Here is a 6,670-nt window from a genome sequence, read left to right as displayed (position 1 = left end):
TGACTCTCCCCATTTAATATTGTTTGAATTTTTCATCAAGATCCCAAGCCCTGTTACAAGAGCCCTTTGTTTTCTGACTTGTTTGTACATTCTTTGCGCACGCTTGTGCGCGCACGTGAACGGTAGTGTAAGTGCATGTTTGCAGAGAGGTAACAGACAATCATTTAGCGTTAAATGTAACAAAGTTAGTGCTGCTTTGCATGCCTCTGTACGTAATCGTATGTCACCTATTTATTTTTACTGCAATATTTCCTTGATTTCAAAGTATTGTCCATCCCAGAGGTCTGTGAGGGTCTACTGAGGAATTCCAGACTCAGGACTGGACATCCAGCTGCAGACTCCCCTGTCTCCCAGTGCCTTTTGTTCTGGGGACCCCGACGTAGCCTTGAATGCAGGTCACTGCAGGTTACTGACAAAGCTTGGTGAAAGGGGCGTTTTGTGAGCATGTCTGAAAGAAGTGCATACAATTAAAAATAGCCTGCCCTCCTGTCAATGTATCGCCATTAAAAACAGCTGGGCTGGGCTTCTGCCTGCATTCAGCCACGTGAAAGTTGATTCTCTCATTGTGCGCCGATCTTGTCACAACTCCCCCTTTACTGCCACCCTTTGTTGGCTGCTTTGTGCAAGCACCATCACGGAGGCAAAGTCAGCCTCATAAAAAGAGTTCATTTTGGATTCACTGGCCTCCGATGAACAGTGGGAACTTTCTTTATTGTGCCTTCATCCATAAATCGCTGCTAACTCACTGGGCCGTGTCAGTCTGTCTCAAAAGATTCTTTATGGGGCATTTCCTACTTCTTTCCCTGGATGCGTTTTGTAGGTGATTGTGAAGCTCAAGTTTCTAGGACGGTGCACGGCGGATGCTCCGTGCGTTTCTTTTATTGCAATAACAGGGGAAAGAATAAAAATGCCTTTTTATTTTCGATGGCGGGAATATATTTTGATTAATCAAACTTAATTAACCTCACCTGGCTGCCAGATGATCGTGCAGACCCGTGAGAGTGTTTTCATTTTGCTGTCAGTTATGACACATTGGAGCTATCATTGGCTTTAGGATCAGTCCTCTGAGCCTACAGGTAAAAGTAAACACACAGGATCCCACCCATGGAGCAGCTGTCAGTGGCTTCAATGAATCAGCTCTACCTGTGCAACCAGGCACTCTATGGGTTAATGGAAGTGGAGGCGGACAGTCTTGTCTGTATGGCATAGCCGCCTGTGTTAGATGTGGTGCTTTCAGGAAGACCTCCTTTACCAGGCTTGTCATTTTCCACCAGCCCTTATTGTTCCACCCCCGTCTCCGTCTCCGACTCTCTCTCTCTTTTTCTTTCTCCCCTGGGCCCTCTCTTCACTCTGTCCAAGGCCTTTTCTGATGCCAAGAAAACACACACAAGCAAGCAGCAACATGCACCCTCACACTGACACACTCTCATAAAGACAGAGACAGAAGCAGTCCAAGACACAGAAGACTCACACAAACAGAAAGTCAATAAATGGCCTTCTTATCTTATCAGTACTGTCATCGCTCTATCATCCACAGCCGGTCCTTTTGTCTCATTGCCTAGTGATTCCCAAACAATGGATGCAATTTATACTTAGAAGGTTTGAAATAAGCCAAACCTTTGAAATTTCACTAAATCAAAGATTAGTTTGCAGAAACGAAGAAAACATTTTTTTGTTTGTTTGGGTTTTTTTTTTTTTTCAAAAATGCAGAAGTCACCATTTGTAATCAAAGCAGGCGCACAAGAAGGCCTTTAAGTTGTTTATGAAAGAACAAATCTACAGGAGTGTTTAAACTTATTCTAATGCGCGAGTTTTATTTTTGCTCTACGTTTAGCTGAGGGGTCACCGCAGCGGGTAGCTCTGCATATTTGATTTGGCAGTCCTTACAAATGATACAATATGTAAAAACATGAGTTTATTCTTTTGTGATATGCTGTGAGGCCTGTGGGTTCCCTCCACTACTAAATCATCACATGTGTGAGCAATATACTCATTGGTAATAATAAGACGCATGTTCATTTTGCACAAATTTCTCTTATTGATATCCTCATATTTTTGCATTCATAGTTAAAGCAGATGCCATGGATTTAAAATCCAAGCACCCGTATACAAACATACTGCTGTGATAACATGAGAGGCCACTGTTGGAAAAAAAACCCTTAAATATTCACCCACCTCCCCATAATTAACTATTAGACATAACATTGTGTTGTTTTTGTTGATGTTAAAGCAGCTCTTTTAATGGTTACATAGACGGCGTTTTAAAGATAGGCTTCGCAGAAAATGTAAACTCCTCCTCTCACCCTGCTCATTTTCTCCCTCACGGCTCTCCGCCTCTCTGCTCTTTTGTTCTGTCTCTCTTTCTGCTTCGGCCTCTGCCGCCGCTGCACTGCTGATGGAAGGGATTGTCTAGTTTTATTAATATGACAGGTGAGCCTGCCCAGCTGCTACCTGAGTGCATCTGTTTGTGTGCGTGTGTGCGTATTTGTGTGTCTCTGTGTGTGTGTGTGTGTGTGTGTGTGTGTGTGTGTGTGTGTGTGTGTGTGTGTGTGTGTGTGTGTGTGTGTGAGTGTGCCAAAAAGCAGCAGCTGTCTCATACACGCAATGCACTCTCATGTGAACCCTTTCACTCGGGCATTATTGTGGCATATAGATTTTTATTTTATTGCACTTTTGATTCACAACAGCCGTTTGGAGGATGGTGCAAAGAAACTCGACACAGCCGGTGAAAAGCAACGACTGGCCAGATGCTCTTCATTCTGGATCCATATTTGTGCATTATTACCCTCGTATATGAGTGCTTTGTTTACTTCCTGGGCTGCAAATCACCAGTGTAATTTCCACTTCCCCACTGAGATGGCCATAACATCCCTGTGCTTGTATATACACTTTATGATTTGACTCATATGTTGGGGTTCAATACTTTCGTATTGACTCAGGTAATTGAACACGAGGGACACGATCTGTATTCATAAAAGAAGCAGGGAGACTCGGTGAATCCGGGTTATCCGAACGGTCGTGAGAAGCTCCTGGCAGCGCGATCGACACGCTTTTTTGCTTTGAGAGAAGCGTCAGGTTGTATGTCTGTCATTGACTGCAGTTCAGGCATGACCACGGCAGGACAGAGATCTTCCACCTGAGCAGCATTTTGTTCTGAGTCGCTCCATTACCTGAGCGAGCCTCCTTTGTCTTATAGCTCCATGTGGAAAATGAATACAAGCTGAAACGGTTCAGGTCACCAGGCATCGCGAGCATTGTTTGTATGTGTGCGTTTGGGGGGGGCTAAAAGCTGAGAATGTTTTTAATTTTATCCTTTTAAATCCAACAAACACCTGCTCTGTGGTTTCTGATCCTATCTGAGATGTTACCTGAAAATCATCAACCCACCAAAGATTTCTAAACTATGGTGTATTACAGTGTTTTAACAGACAGATGTCAATAGATTCCCACTCAGTAGAACAGAGCCATCACACTTATATATGTATATATTGTTTTTCTTTCTTTTTTTACTTTAAGGAGTCAGGCTGGCTAATGGGCAGCGTTTGTGCCGTCGTGGCCCTGCATTGCCCTCACTGCTGTTAATTTTTAAGTACTGTGATGTCATTATTAAAGGCTGCCTTCATTTCTATGATGCTTTGTGGCCATCACATTTATTATCAGACCTAAGAAATATTTACAGAAAAGAGTTAAATACATAAAACTTAAAGAACAGACAGAAATGTTGCTATATTGCCAAAAAGTCTAATTTTTCTTCTTTTTCTGCCTATCACTAAGGCAGCAGGTAGAATTAGGAGGTCATTACTCATCAAGTACATCCTCCATAGAGTTGGATATTACGTCTTTCTAGGTGTGGGCTTGTCAAAAGGCAGGAGGTTAATGCAGTGCACTGCTGCTTAAAGCACACTTTGCTCTTTTCAAATTTAGTCATTGTGCCCGGTGAGATCAAAGCGGCCCTTTCAACATGTTGCTGTTGTCAGTGAGCTTTCATGTCTTACCTCATTACTGGAAAACTTTTCTTTGATTGAGCCGAGGTCTGAGCTGAGTTTGGCCAGACAATAGGCCTGGACGACTTTCACCATAATACAATGAGGAGGCAACAAAGATGTTGTCTCAAATCCCTCTTGAGATGCTGGGCCTCCACGCTTTACTGTGGCCAAAAAGCCGGTGAATTACAGTAAGATCCCTAAAAATAAGGATTTGTAACTCCTCTGATCAAACTCAGCTCACGACCAGTAGAGGCTAAATCCCCGCAGGGTACCAGTGTCAGAGAAGAAGATGAGACGAGCTTCTCCAAATGCATCCCCTGCCCATTTCATTTTAAACCCCTTTGTGATAATGTCTGGAAAAATGGCTTGAAGAGGTTAAATGTAACTTTTTAAATATGCAAGCTTTAGCAGGCTTAAATATCCAAAGCACTGTCGGAATGAAAATCCTTTAATAGACAATTATATTTGTAATGAAGCACGACACCTTTCCTTAAAAATATTTTATTCATGCGGTTTCTAAACAGCTCCAACATTTTTTTTTACTTCTAACAAAAATGTCATAGCAGGGCACCAATATTTTTTCCAATCATTTTTTTGAGGAATAGAGCAAACAAAGCCTTGAGTGAATCCTTGAGTATACACGCCCCTCTCTGGCTCTGAGAATTGGGCTGCAAAAGTCAGAAAATACTGACAGAAGTGGCGTTTTATGGATCAGTAGAAAACTACTTTTGACCTTTTTTTATTTATTTTTTTTGCTTTACCCATTATTTCCCTCCTCACACAGACATTAGCACCACGCTTTCCTTTCTCCAATTTCTCTCGATTTCTTTCGCACCTCCTGTCTGACCTTTTTTTTTCCTGTCTGAGCTTCTCACTTTTACAACTTAATTTCCTCTCCTGCTGATTTAAGTGTTTGTTTTAAAATATTTTTATCATCTTTCCAGTGATAACTGCTTTACGGGCTCAGGTAATTGCAGACTGTCAAACCAAAATGCCCATAAGAGACAATATAAATATTTGAGTGATTAAAAAAAGAGCGTTTCCTGTGACCCGGCCTCTGCAGAAAATTGAAAATGAAATAAACTGCGCCTGTTGCAAATTTTCCACTCTGATAATTTTTCCTTTCTTTGGAGGAGCCGGCCAATAAGAGCCAAGCTTTTGTTCCTGTTATCACACGCTGTTCATTTGTCTCCCGGCCGGAAAGCTGTGTTAAGATAACGCCATCCTATCATCTGATTGTCTTATCAAAGTTGAGCGACACAGCACCTCCAGACACTCTGAACAATCAGTCGAGCTGGATGAAAAGGTTAAGTTCTGTAGACACATCTTGTTAAAAAGGCCACAATACTTGGATAGAAAAGCATTTAAAAACACAACTTATTCAAGATGTTTTCTGTTGCTTTTCTCTCCCGCTTTCAGGTACCTCACCACATCAGGCTCGTGTAGGCCAATACTCAAAGCCTGTTTAATTTCTTACAGCCTCCTCTCAAGATTTCAAGTGCAAGAGTGTGCAACCCTTATGCAGCGTTTGACACCAGGGTCAGTGGAATTGCCCCACTTGAACTAAAAGACTTTTAGTTTGGTTTGGAAAGTGAAAACTCGGACACCGTTAATTTGTTTGCTCTCCCACTAGTCATGACCGCAGCAAATGCCATCACCTCAAAGAAGTGGTCGGCCGTCCTCACTTTTATTTGTTTGTTTCTTTGGAGGGTTTCAGAAGTTGTGGAGCCCAGCTGTAGCAGACATTGGACTTGTGCAAGGGGGTGTGGTGACCGTCCAAAAGGAAGCCTTTGCAGGGAGAAAGCTATAGGGAGCTAGCAAACAAGCTAGCGACAGAACAGAGGGGGGTGGTGATGGTGCAGGGAGGAGTGGGGATTCATTTAGCCAGGCATAGCTGCTCTTGTTTGTGGTTGTCCCTGACAGCGTCGGCAACGCTGCTCCAAAGCACCTGTGTTTGCTCACTAGCTTTCCCCCAATCTGCTCGAAAAATGCTGTGAGCATGTCACATGGTGGCCAGATAGCCTGGGCACCATGGGAATACAAAAGCCAGGGCTTTTAGAACAGTTAATCATTAATGGAGGCCTCTCTTTTGTCCCCATTCAGTTCCACGCTGACAGAGGCTTTGATATTACATATAGCAGACAGGTCAGTCGTAGATATCGCCAAGTACATGGACAGGAAAGCGCTTTCAGGCCGCTTGATGACGGTAAGAGTTTCCTTACAAAGAAAAAGGATCTGTAAAGGACAAGGAGAACATATAAGTCAGTTTTATATAACACTGTAGGATTTTTTTTTTACTATTTAATTAACTGCACAGTAATTGTAAAGCAGCTTAGCAAATGCTATTGAGCTCAATTAGTGAGTACTGCCAACAAAAAATCAAGTAAGGGCCACAAGCTTCATGATTACGGCTCTGTCGGTGATCGTCAGGAATGCAATTAATAGAACGGGTCTTTTATAGAACTGAAGGCTGTTTTACCAACCCCACAATTAATTAACATGCCCTAATCTCAGTTTGCTCACCATCTCGAACTGTCAATGAAAAGTCCTGGGCTCATTTCATGCCTGTCAAAGTGGGCTTTAGAATAGAAGAAAAACGCAATGCGTGAACTTGCTTTCACAAAGCAAGGCCAAATTTATCTTGAGGAGAGATTAGGTCTGCACACCCACGTTCTTATAAAGCC

Source organism: Mchenga conophoros, linkage group LG19 (assembly GCF_057382185.1).
Source record: "Mchenga conophoros isolate Kocher_MC1m ecotype Shallow Benthic linkage group LG19, M_conophoros_male_GT1.1, whole genome shotgun sequence".
In the NCBI taxonomy this organism is placed as follows: domain Eukaryota; kingdom Metazoa; phylum Chordata; class Actinopteri; order Cichliformes; family Cichlidae; genus Mchenga; species Mchenga conophoros.
Note: the sequence above shows the minus strand (reverse complement) of the source record.